The sequence below is a fragment of the Megascapheus bottae genome, chromosome 27 (genome assembly GCF_031878675.1).
Source record: "Megascapheus bottae isolate mThoBot1 chromosome 27, mThoBot2.hap1, whole genome shotgun sequence".
Taxonomy (NCBI): Eukaryota; Metazoa; Chordata; class Mammalia; order Rodentia; family Geomyidae; genus Megascapheus; species Megascapheus bottae.
The window spans coordinates 21578235-21591740 of record NC_143535.1 but is presented as its reverse complement, the minus strand read 5'-3'; the positions used below and the strand labels follow the sequence as shown (position 1 = coordinate 21591740).

At 41.1% G+C, this 13506-nt stretch overlaps 1 long non-coding RNA gene across 2 annotated transcripts; it reads right to left on the bottom strand.

Moving 5' to 3' along the window:
* Positions 1-477: 477 nt before the first annotated feature.
* LOC150045750 (uncharacterized) lies at positions 478-13137 on the bottom strand. Of its 2 annotated transcripts, XR_016532879.1 has the most exons (3): positions 13066-13137; positions 12429-12590; positions 478-630 (listed from the first exon to the last, which is right to left on the bottom strand). It is a non-coding gene; the product is annotated as an uncharacterized LOC150045750 (long non-coding RNA). The 2 variants fall into 2 exon arrangements; XR_016532880.1 differs by lacking the exons at positions 12429-12590; positions 13066-13137 and adding an exon at positions 3223-3884.
* Between the last annotated feature and the right edge of the window lie 369 nt (positions 13138-13506).

Below are 13506 nucleotides of genomic sequence, written 5' to 3'. Positions count from 1 at the left end.
TGCATGATCAATTCTGCTTCAGCTATAAAATTTCTGAAGACCCCTCTTTATTTCTATATGCAGTACCTAGGTACAGCACTTATGGGGTACTAGCAATATTTGTTGAGTGAAAAAATGATGCACAGAGGCAAATGTCAGAAATGGCTGAGCTCGGAATTAAATTTTCTCAATGATATTCCCCCCTCGCTCCAATCTAGACACACTGAGTCAGTTTTGCAACTTGTCATCTTGTGTCTCATGGCCTTAGACTGACCCTGAGAGGGAAATTTATTTCCTAGTATTACAAAAGTTTTAGACTCCAGCTCATCTCAAAGCAGTTGTACAATGAGGGACCCCAAAACCTCAGAAAACAGTGGGGATATGGAAAAACTTGAAGGCTGCAGGCCAGAAACACAACGACCCCTTCACAAACAAAGCAACAACTCATTAACACAGCTCAGTGAAAAGAGAGAGACTCTTTAATAAAATGGCATCACGTGATCTTCAGGCTGTATTTATTGAAATATCTGTGGTCCCTAATCAAAACAATGTTTTATCATTTTTCTTCCAGGCTGTTCACAAGCTACAAACTGGATCCGTTGACACATTGCTTGTGCACTGGAAACTCAGATTGAAACTCTGCCATTTTGACTGTACAAAGAAAAATAACTTTACAAAACCTCCCTTATATGTACATATATATATTTATGTAATACATATACTTTTTTCTGATTCATCCTTTTGATATTTTTCTTGGATTGAAACCCAAATTTACTTGGTTTTCTCCAAGCACATATTTGGTCTACTTCCATCATTGTTCTTGGGAATGAGTTTCCATTTGCTGTACTGCCCAGTTACCACCACCACAGCATTGACTCTCTTATGGGTTGTGTCAGGAGTATTATATCTCCAGTTAGTTTGATTAGACACTCTGTTTTGTAATATTTTAAGAACATGTGTGTGTGGGAGTGTGTGTGTGTATGTGCAAGTGCATGTATGTGCACAAGCAAGTTCAAGCAAGTTTTCTATCTGCTGGAGAAAGTGCTTGGTAAGCATGCTTTATAGACAGTTTGGAGTGTTTCTGTGGCTTGCTTTCTGATGTGAACCAATGTCAGAAAAATACTTTGGAAAGACATGTGTGTATGTTTTCATTTATCTGAGGGAGTGTGGTAAGTATAGGGGACTTAACATAGGGAGACACTGTGTCTCCTGCAGAGTGATGTAGGGCTATTTGTTAGGAAAATATGGAAAGCTCATCAAAATTGGCAAAAATTTACCCTTTGTGGGAGAAGAAGACTCAGTGTTCTTCCTTGCAATAGAGTTTGACTCTCAGGGACTGGCACTGCCCATTCAGAGCAGATAGGAGAGGACAATGGAACTAGCTTTCCTGCCTGTGTTCAAATGTGTTGTCCCAGGCCAACACAATAAGTTTTGAAATAGAAGCAGTGGAGCTACTGCTACCACCAAATAAACTTTGCTCATCTACTCTATTCTCAGGCCAGACTTCACATCAGTCCTATCAGAACTATCCATCTTCTCTTTGACTGTATTTCTGGCCTTGGCTATCCCCTTTTCCTGCAGTGTTCTCTGACTTGGTTTACACCATTCTATTTTTTTTTTCTGCCTTAGCTTTCCCCTTGTTTTAAGACTCTGGTTACCTTTAGGTGGTGCCTTCCCCATTCCTGACTGCTTATCTTCTTCAGCTCCTTTTCTTGCCCAATTTCTCTTTTTTTTTTTTTTTTTTTTTTCTGCCTCTGGGTTCTTACATGGGAGCCTCAGCAAATCACAACAGGTAAGGATGACCACAATAGAAGACTGAAGTAAAATAAATGCTGTGACAGGCTGAAGTAATTAGAATTCCTTGGATGAATTTACATTCCCTTTATTCAGCCTGTGCTTGATTCACAATGGCAGAATCAGAGCCCATTAAGCAATGATGTGGCCTCTGGCTCATTGAAGTATATTTTAATAAATGCTACAGCTGGAGACAATGACCTGACAGACTATGCTGAGATTGTATGGCTTGTAGAATGGCTCAGCTAGAATATTTGCAGATCATATGTAGTTCACAATCAAGGGTGCTCTATTGATCTGTTTCACTGTTATGATGGGCTATACCTTGGTTTCCCAGCAAGAAGGAAGAAGGCCCAGCCAGCTCTATTCTAAGCTCTGTAATGTGACAAGCATTGCTTTCTCTTCCCTTGTAACTACTGGAGCCACAGCCAGGCAACTCTAGCACACCCAGAACTTTTTCAGAGGCCAGAGTCATCACTTTCCGATTCCTCCCACAGTTGAGGGAGGAGATGAGATTCCAGTGCTTTCATCCCATTGTTGCTGTGAAGGGCCAAAGAGGACATTAGCTCCAGCTGTGGGCTTCTCCTAGTCCACAGAGGTCAGCCTGGAAGGTTCCTAGTTCTTTCTCAGGGGAGGTACCTATGCATAGGGGTATCACCCCATCCCAAATCTGAGTTGCTATCAGCAATCTATCTATATTTTGGTCCCATTAACATCTGGCCAGATACGATCGTTAATGTTATGTAGATCACAGTGTCACCAGACAGAAGTGAGGTTTAGTGAAATATAGAAGCTCTTCACTTAGTGTCCTTGACTTGAATCACAGAATAAGAATTTCTGGACAAGTCATAATGCTAATAAAACTTGGCAGAGCTTTGTTGAGTAAATAAACAAACAGGCAATCAGACGGACAAAAAGCAGACAAACAGAAGGGCAGGGGCACACTTAACAGAGTGTGGGTGCCCTCATAGGGAGATAGAGATACAAAGAAACACACACACACACTCACACACACACACACACACAAAACCTCCTTGGACTGTTGGGGTATTTATAGGGTAAAGGCAGAGGGTCTGGTTTGTTCTCACCACACCTGGTATTATTCTCTAAGTTTCCAGGTAAGAATGAATGCATCCTGCTATAATAACAGATGCTTATCTTTGAGAAAAGGAGATACCATGCTATCTGCATTTTGGAGTATCTTGTCAGACAGTTGTTAGTTCTTGGGTAAGAAATGCACCCTCCAGGAAGAAATGCATTCTGTTGTCTCTCTTTAAAGCAAAGATAGCACTTCCATGTTTCTAAATACCATATTTCTGACTTGCCTTTACCAGGCTTCTGCTTCCATAACTTATCCAGCTTTATTTCCCCTAAAATGACTTTATTCCCTTAATCTTGAGGGAAGTACATGAAGGAATATCTCCTATGTTTGCTGTCAGCTGACCATACCTCATTTTCCTGCTTCAACAGGATTAAAGATATTTGGTCCAACCCAGTCTAGATGTTGCCATGAAGGTATTTTCCAGATGACATTAACATTTAACTTATTAGACTTTGAGCAGCTCAGATTCCTCACTGCAGGTGGTTGGGCCTCATCCAGCAAGGAAAGGACTTAAGGGAAAGCAGACTGACATTTGCCAAGCTCAAGGAAATTCTGCCTCCAGACGGCCTTCAGGTGCAAGACAACAATTATGACTATTCCTGGGTTGTCAGCCTGTCAGCTCACAATGGGTATTGGACTGTAGTTTCCACAGTTGTATGAGCCAAATCCTTCCCATCTCTTTCTTCTCCATCTCTGTCTCTGTCTGTGTATATGACTGTCTTTCTCATTCTGACATTCTAACTCTATTTTTTTCTTTTTTCTTTTTGGTATATGGTTCTGTTTTCCTGAAGAACCCTGGGTAAGATATCAAGTAGGGACCAACTTAGAAGAAGCATCACATTATTTGATTTCTTCCTGCTGCCAAACCCTCATTACATCTCACTGCATGTCCAGGATTAAAGTTGCCTAATGAATAGGTAACTGTGTGGGTGACTATCAGATACCCCAATGTTAGGGTGATGAATTGTCCTGGTCAATCACTGTACTTTATTTTGATCATCTGGCCTGATTATTTCTTCCTCACTTAAATATCTAATGTTTCTCAGCACAGTAGAGAGAGCACCTGCTGCGGGCTTGTTGAGACATGGGTGTGCCTCATATTCCTCTGGATCTTGATTATTAATGCAACATTATATAGCCCCAACTCTCAGACATGACATTTGAAGGCCCTTGTGTAGCATCCAAGAATCACTCAGAGCTTTGCATAAACATATGCTCCTAACGTCCCCAAAGTACTTGAATTATGTGTTTGCTTCCTGCCAGCAAGTACATTTACACCCTGGTTGTGGAGTAGTTTTGAGACGGTCAACATTAGCTGCTACAAGCCATAGGAGGCCACACCCAGGTTGGGTGGCTTGGGTTTGAGGCTTCGGAACCGTAACTCCACATAGAGAGGGCAGGTTCCGCTCTTCCTTCCCCAGTGGTAAGGCTTAGGCTTGTTCACCTTCATCTGCTAAGAGGAATGTGGATGCTTTAAGTGTTGTCATAGGATCTGAATGTGATTCATCTCCCTTTGCCAAATGCTACCGTCTATGTAAGACTAGACAATGGAGACAGTTGGGATATGACAGGGTTAATGCCCCTTTTGTCTAATCATCCTGTTCTTCCTGGAGCTGAGTGAGTCATGGCTTCTTGGGAAGACTCAAGTCTGACATGTCCTTAGGCTCTCACAGCCCAAACAGTTCCATGTGGCATGTGGTTTTTGATGTGAGAAGTTACTTATTGGGGATTATTATATTGTTATTTTTCAGCCACTAAACTTCAGTGCTCAAGAAAGCTAAAGCCAAACACCTCCCTCCATTATTAGGACACGTGCTCACTCAGAGGTGCAGGGTGCCGGAGGCAAAAGCTGAACCTCACAGACTCTGTGGTGGATTTGGAGCTAGGTATTTCTCTCCATGCAATGAGCAATGCAATTATCTTCTTACAGATGTGGAAATGGGCTCACTGTGATTCAGTGGTGTGCCTGAGGTCACACAATTAGTGGTCAACAAAGCTACGCTTTGAGTCAAATTTTTCTGACTCACTGCAAACATTGTCCTTTCTCTTATGCCTCCCATCTTACAAACTGCAGATACACACACGCTAGTCTCAAACTTCATCCTCTGAGAGCTAAGGAATAGAATGGGGTTAGACATTGTGAGACATAAGCACAGATTTCTATCCCTGAATGTCTATCTATCTTGTACAGGAGCTGGAGCTTTGTTCTTCACTAATCTGGGCTTGGCCATGTGTTATGGATGTGTACTGTCCCAGGACCCCCTGCTACCAAAAGGTCTTTGGGTTATTGGGTTTGGTGTCTAGAGACTGTCCCCAGTCTTTCTCTGGCTCTATGGTCACGAGTTGATTTATTTTACTTGCAACAAACTATGGTCCTGATCTGTTGCCACAGGTCCAGAACAAGACATCATGGACTGAAACCTCCAGAACCTTTTTATAAATTGATCACCATCTCAAGTATCTGTTACAGTAACAGAAAGCTGACTAACACTGAGTAGCTTGCAAATGCTCTTTGAAATGAAGCTTTAAAAGTGTGGTGTGAATAATATTATGTCATTTTCAGGGAACTGGATGGACCTAGAGCAAATCATGGAGGTAAGTGAAGCTTAGAGAAACAAATGGCACGTGTTTTCTCTCATCTGTGGAAACTAGATCTAAAATACACTGGGATACGATGAATTGGACAGGACTCTAGGCATTCCTACACACTGAGACTGAAAGAGAATATTATTAGAGGAGGAATACAAAGGCATAATGTCTTTGTGCTTCTGATCATATTAAATAATATTTGTTGAAATGGACTCCAGGAAATGGAAACAAGAAGCTTTTTGTTGTTGTTTTTGATCTCTTTTTGTTTTGTTTGACTATTTATCTGTCTTTAGGCAGTTTGAGGGGAGCAAAAAAATGGAGGGACCAAGAGTGAACAGATGTAGCATTAGTACTCACTAGCCACTATGTTGAAAGTGAGGTACACAATTTGTGGGTGGAGATGGGAGGGAAAAACTGGGAGAGAATTGTCCAAAAAGAAATGTACACTTTATGTGACTCATATAACTGTATATCACTTTTATAAAAACACTAAAAATATATACAAAAAGTGCTATGCATCGGAGCTTGTCTTTTAATTTTTTTTGTTCACTTGCCTTCTCTTCTAATATACGCCAACATGGAGTGTACTAGAGAAGTGAAGCTTAGCTGACAGCCAGCACTAACCACCAGATGGGAAAAGAATAACATCTTAGGTCAAGCAACATCTGGATGAATGTAACTGAATGTGTGCCTTCAGGGGGGAGGGTCTAGGGAAAAAAAATCTTCTCAACTATGCTCAATTATGTACAGATTTATAAGCTGATAATTAGGCTGCTTTGTTATATAGTCATGTCTATCTCATGGAAGGTAACACTTTTCCTTGGGCAGATGAGCTGCATCTCTACACACATGTACCTACCCTCCCTTCCATGCTTGCTGCGTACATAATTATACGTTGACATAATTTACTAAGCTAAGCCCTCAGAAAGTCCCATCAGGATAACTAGACCTTCGCTTCCTTTCTTTCTATCACTTCTCATTGCCTTCTTGTTTCACATTCCAAAGGTCCAAAGTCTCTGTTGGGTTAAGGTGGGGTGGGGAGAGCTGTGTTTTCCTGGGACTCATCACCCTTTATGAACTTTTTATAAGCCCAACATCTAACATTTGGCTATCAATTTATACTTTCCAAAGATAAGAAATGGTAGCCTCTCTCTGACATGACCAAACTGTAGCTCACACACTTTCAGTGGCTTGTTATAATTTCAGAGTCAGCAAACAAATGATCTAGGCTTAGACCCTTACATTTGGATGCTAAGTCCGGTGCTATTTTTAGTTATGTTAAGTAGTATGGCCCAGCAGATAATAAATTCTGCAGGTATTGCTTCATCTTTGTACATCTATCCTGAGGTAGAAAGAGTGTTAACTTTCCACGTAACTGGTAGCTTTGGTCCTGAATGTGTTTGGGGAAGGAGCAATAGAGGTGATCTTTTTTGGTTCTGTTTTTGGAGGTTTAATCCTGGACCTGTGGGCTTGGCTTGGTATGAGATCTTAGGGTAATTCTAGCACTTGAATTTATTTTTATTTTATTTATTCCTGTTTCCTGGAGTCCATTTTGATAAATACTATTTTGTATGATCAGATGCCTTCCTACTGCTCTCCTCAGAGTATCCTCTTTTAGTCTCATTGGATGTGAATGCCTACAGATCTGTATAATTTACCATGTTCCTTGTATATTTTAGATCTAGCTTCTGCATAGGAGAGAAAACATGCGCCATTTGTCTCTCTGAGCATAGCTTACCTCACTTAACACAATTTGTTCTACTAGCACTTGAGTTTAAAGATCTCCCATGCTCCAAATTAATCTCTAGTAAATGTAATGATTTGATCCCCATTTAAAGCTTTTGTATATAAATGTTTTCAAGGACTAGAGAGTGCAAAGTAGTTGCTGAATAACAATTGCTTGGTTAAAGACTGTTTAGTCATACAAGCTTAGTTCTGCGTAGACTTCCTACAGCCTGTGTTTTTCTCTTTGGAAGAAGAATGGTATAGCACCTGGTATATTACAGGAACTGCCTGATATCTATCAGTCCTGCCTCTTCTAGCTTCATTGTGACAGCCTGCCAGGAGAGCAATTCCTGGTGACTTTTTCCCACTCACATTCCTGAGCTCGGCTGAATCCAACCCAGCTAAGTCTTGCCTGCCAAGCAACCAGGCACAGAGAGCAGTGAACTACCTAGAAGAATGCAAGGGTTGAGGCCAAGGCCAGCTTGGGTTTGTTATTATTTATTTTGGTATACTTATTTAATTGCATGTAAGTAAGTTCTACTTTTATTTTTGTTCTTTACACTTGCATGTCTTATGACAAGATTTTCTGGCATCATATTTAATGATACTATTTAAAAAAAAATCTCCCTTCACTGCTTCCCTTATCCACTGGCAAATGCTTTTCCAAAAATCTTGATGGGATTAAAATTAAATTGACCAGATGGCTTCTTTGCACCTAATTTAGCACAGTTCTGATGCTAAATCTGATGCCAGATTTCTAGGGCAGAGGGACCCATTATCCCTACTCTCACTTCCGTAACTAACTCCTCTCTGCTCGACTTCTATATTTATCAAATCTGGAAATGGATTTAAGGAAATGCACAGATGTTATTGAACTAAGAGGAGCTTTGGGCTTTAGGTTTGGCATAAAAATATAGCAGTGTGCTGGGAAGAAGAGGCATTTTTTTCATTGTTCAGCTGTATTTCCAAAAACTCAGCTAAATGGACCAGAACCACAAATGTAAAGCTGGGTTTCATAGTCTGTCCTTGTACCATTTCCAGATTTGTTAGAGGATAGTTGGGCATTTCTGAAGTTTGTGCATCCATCCAATAGCTACTAACTTCTTTCCATATACCGCAAACAAAACAGAAGGTAGAGTGCTGTTGTGAATAGGACACAATTTATTTGTCTTCTCAGAACCTTTTGCCTACCTGAGGGGAATAGATCTCCTTTCTTCTTTAAATGGTCTTTGTGCTAGGTCATTTTTGCACTACTGTCATGAATTACTTGAAGGGGTTAATTTTAGAAAAAGAAAACCACTTTGTCAGGTTTGTATTTAGCTCAAAGTCCTGGAGCTAAAGATTTCGATGTCTTTTTGGAGAGCTAAGTCCCCAAATGGCACAGCCATCACATGGCAAGACAGGGAACATATATATCTAGCTTTGTGTGTGTGCCATTTTAGTCACTCTTTTCCCTCCCTCTTTCCCTGTCCCTTCCTCCCTTTTTCTCCTCCATCCTTCCTTCTGCCCTCTCTTTTTTCTTTTCCCCTTCCCTCTTCTTCCCCTCCATTTTCTTCCATTCTTTCCCCTCCTTTCCCTTCTTCCCTCCTTCATTTTCCTCCCTCCCTCCCTCCCTCCCTCCCTCCCTCCCTCCCTCCCTTCCTTCCTTCCTTCCTTCCTTCTTCCTTCCTTCCTTCCTTCCTTCCTTCCTTCCTTCCTTCCTTCCCTCCTTCCTTCCTTCTTTCTCTCCTTCTTTCTATTCTATTCTTTCTTTGCTTTTTCTTTTATTCTTTCCCTTCTTTCTTGGTTCTGGAGTTTGAACATACCAGAAAAGTGCTGTAAGACTGAATTATGTCTCTAGCTCAGACAGTTACTCATTTTAATTTTCTCAGGTTACCACCTGTCAGTGAGGGCACATATGATTCTTGGGTAAAATTTGAAAATGAGTGACATGTTAAAAGCTTCTTTTTCAAAGCTATGTATTATCTACTTAAAATTCAGCAGAATAGGCTAAGATAAGCACAATCTTTTCTTAGAGCCTGGAAAGTTGAATGCTATCCCATGAAGAGTATTTTTGTGTCTCATGACTTTCTAGTCTAGTCCTTCAGAAAAAATGAGCCTGTACCAGTAGGCTAAAGAACCCCAGTCCTTTTCCCATTCTTTACTAGAGTAACCTCAGCTTTAATAGTTACTTGGGGATGTTTGATTTATAATTTGGGGAGTGATCCCAGCTTGATGAAATTAGGTAACTAAGTGTCTCCTACTTTCAGCCAAGATGAACAAAAGGCTCCAGTCACCCAACTAAGGAACAACTCATAATATATGAGACAGGAATATATTGAGATTTGTTTTTGCCTGTCTTGGGGCTTGAACTCAGAGTCTGGGCACTGTCCTTGAGCTTTCTATCACTTGAGCCACTTCCAGCTTTTTCTGTGTATGTGGTACTGAGGAATCAAACTCGGGGCTTCACGCATGCTGGGCAAACACTCTACCACTAGGCCAAATTCCAGGCTTGCAAGACAGTAATATTAAAGAGACCGATCATCAAGGAAAGGAGTAATTAATAAAAGGAAGGAGAGAAATAGTGAGGCCCACACTGCCTAGCTTGCTAACTCCAAAAAGCTTTGTAGTCACTATGTAGGTAAGGGGAGCCTATTTGTCGAAGAGATGGAATTAGGGGTACAAGGAAGTCAAGGTAGGCAAAACTCTCATGGAAGATCATAGATGGATCTGAGGACCCTTATCAAGTATATGCTGGTACTAGGGCTGGAACTCAGAGCTTGGGCACTGTTTTGGGAAATCTTGCTCAAGACTGGCATTCTCTCACTTGAACCACATCTCTGCTTTGAGCTTTTTGATGGTTAATTGCAGATAAGAGTGTTATGGATTTTCCTACCGGGCTTGGCTTTGAACCGTTACAGGCGTGAGCCATTGGTGCCTGGCTTCAGGTAAGTATTGATCAAAGCATGCACTTAAGGAAATTATCCAAGTTTGGGGAAAGAGTTATCCTCAAAGGATTAGAAGAAAAAGTCACTGGATGTCACATAGGCTGCTTCCCCAAGCCACAGTAGAAACATAATGTAGGAACATCAGTTAGAATGCTACGGAGTGAGCTTTGATAGAAAGAAAATTTCCTAAGGACTGTAATGCAGCTCTGGTCTCACATACTAAATTTTGAAGCAAGCCCTGAGATTGTCCTATTCCAGAATTTAATGTAGAAACTATTTTGTACCAAAGTTTACAGAGAGGAGGATTAGGTTGCTTGTGAAATATGTCATTCAGGAAGAGTTAATACTGCAAAAACTTGTGTCCTATCCTTGGGGACCATTCAAGCATCTTGGTCGTTAACATCATTACCTAAATATTGCTTTGGGGGAGGGAATTTCTTATGCAAGCAGTGTGAACCCTTTCATTGTAATTAACTGAAGATAAGTGTCTCATGAACTCTCCTGCTCAGGCTGACTCTCAAGTCCTCAGATCTTAACCAGTTTAAGTAGCTAGGATTAAGGTGTGAGCCACGGCACCTGGCAGGATTTCCTTGTCCCCCTCTTTTCTTTTTTTAAAGTCATAATTCCTTAAGATTTATTGCTTTTTATTGTTGAGTGGTATTCCATGGTATATATATACAATAATTGGTTTAATCATCTGTACTGTTTCTAGATATGGGATCAGTTAGTCAGCTGGACCTTCCTATAAGTACCATTGACTAGGTGGCTTATGAATGACAGGATTATATTTCCCACAGTTCTGAAGTCTAGAGTGTCTAGGATCAAGGGATCTGAAGATTTGGTGCTGAAAGCAGGTAAAGGTCTATTTCCAGTTCATCTACACTTTTTTTTCCTTTTGATGCTAGTACTAGGGCTTGAACCCAGGATCTTGGTACTTTTTTTTTTCACATAAACACTATTTTATTTTATTGTTGGGATGATGCACAGAGGAGTTTCAGTGACATTCATCAGGTAGTGGGTACATTCTTTCTTTCTTATTTTTTTTTAAATCACAGCTGGCTCCCTATTCTTTATTTCTTTATTTATTTTTTGGCTTGAACTTGGCCTGGGTGTTGTCCCTGACCATTTCAGCACAAGGCTACCACCCTACCCTTGAGCCATGCCCCACTTCACATTTCCTAGAGGTTAATTGGAGATAAGAGTCTCAGGTGCTATTGCGTCTGGGCTGGCTTTGAACCTTGATCTTCAGATCTCAATCTACTGAGTAGCTAGGATTACGGGTGTTAGCCACAGCTAACACCCGGCTCTCTGTTCTTGAGCCACAGCTTTACCTTCAGGTTTTTGTGGTTAATTGGAGATAAAAGTGTCATGAACTTTCCTGATTGGGCTAGCTTCTAACTGCGATCCTCAGATCTCAGGCTCCTGAATAGCTAGGATTATTATGGGCCTGAGCCACTGGCTCCAAGCTCACCCATACATTTTCTTGTGTCCTCATGTAGTTGAAAGTCCTCCCTCAGACTTCTTTTATGAGGGCATTAATCCATTCATAAAGGCTCTCCCAACTCTCTTCAAATTGTCTCTCCTAAAGCCATCATGTTGGATATTAGGATTTTAATGTATGTTTTTGAAAGACATACATAAAGTGGTGAATTCAAACAATGCTGTTATGACATATGTACATATTTCTTTTGTGAACAAAAGTCATCATTTTTGGTGTGAATAAATGTCCATGAGTGCCATTGCTAGGTTGTAGGGAAGTTAAATATTAAATATTTCATATTAGAAGAAACCACCAAACGATTTTCCTGAATGGCTGCAACCCTAGCTAGTGAGGAGACTGAGATCGGAAGATAGTGTTTCAAAGCTAGCCTGATTAGAAAAGTCCTTGAGATTCTAACTCCAATATACTACTGTGCTGGGGACATGGCTCAAGTAATAGAGTATCAACCAAATAAACCCAGAGCTTGAATTTAAACCCTAATTCAGGGTAGTGGGTAGTAAAGGAGGCGGGGGGGGGGAAGGGGAGAGAAAGGATGAACTACCATAAGAATGGTTTTAGAAGGAGTTAGAACTTAAGTAATCCTGAGAAACTGGGAGGAGCACATGCTGTAGAAGAGAATCTGTATATTCAAACCATGGAAGCTTTGTTTTCATGAACATTTTGTCAAACTAGTGTTCCACAAGATATGCTTTGGTGGTGCCGACTTAGGGAAAAGCTTATGTTCTGCAAATGCAATTTAAAACTGGGGCCAGAATCAATCAGATGTCAAGGAATAGTTAAGCAAGGTTCTCATGATGATAAAAATGCTTACCTTTACATATTATTTCTTAACTTTATTAAACAGCTTGAAGAGAGCCAGGGTCGGAGCTGTAGGGTGCCAGAATCCAGAGAAAGGCATAGAAACCTCTCAATATGAGCTGAATGGGGGTGACTTGAGGAGAAGCCAAATAACTGCCCTTGAGAAAGTCTCAGGCTGGAAAGAAGGAGCTGGATCAGTGCCAGTGGCAGGAAACTGCATTTTTCAATAATTGTTTTTTTCTAGATTCTACTACTCTCCCACCATTTGACTTAGAAATTACAATTGCTTCATGTTAGTAAAAGCAAAGGTGGCGGCTGGGAGTTTAGCCTAGTGGTAGAATATTTGCCTAGCATGCACGAAGACGTGGGTTTGATTCCTCGGTACCATACACATAGCAAAAAGCCAGAAATGATGCTGTGGCTCAAGTGGTAGAGCTCTAGTCTTGAAAAAGCCCAAGGACAGTGCCCAGGCCCTGAGTTCAAGCCCCAGGACTGGCAACACACACACACACACACACACACACACACACACACACACACACACACACACACACAATACAAAAGCAAAGGTGGGAGGGAGGAGAGCCAGGGGCACAGGCAGGGAGAGAGTTGTTACAGTGGTGGCTAGAGGAACGTGTGTTTTTCTTTACCTTGATCATCTTTGCTTGGTGAGCAGGTTGTGTGTTCCCCTGCATTCATCCAGAGGGCCCTGGTTGTTTCTGAGACGTTCTTAAATGGGAAGCAGGGGCCTGTGACCATTTCATTGCATTCTTCTCTTAATAGATCAGATGCTGTGATCTGATTGGATGCTGCAGGAGTCCAGTGTTCCTTTCATTACATTCAAATACCCCATCTCATAATGGCTGAGCCATCAGGTTGACCGACCAGAACCTAGGAACTCTCCCACACAGGCTTTGAATAAACAGGTTTTAGATTCCAGAGGGCATAGTCTGATGGCTGAGTCCTCGAAAGTACCCTTTTCTAGGATATAACGTTGGGGATATCATCTAATTCAATTGTAATCTTCCAGAAGAATACAAGCTCCCTCCCTATGCTGTCATTCCATAGGAGCTAAGAGATGGCTAGGGTTT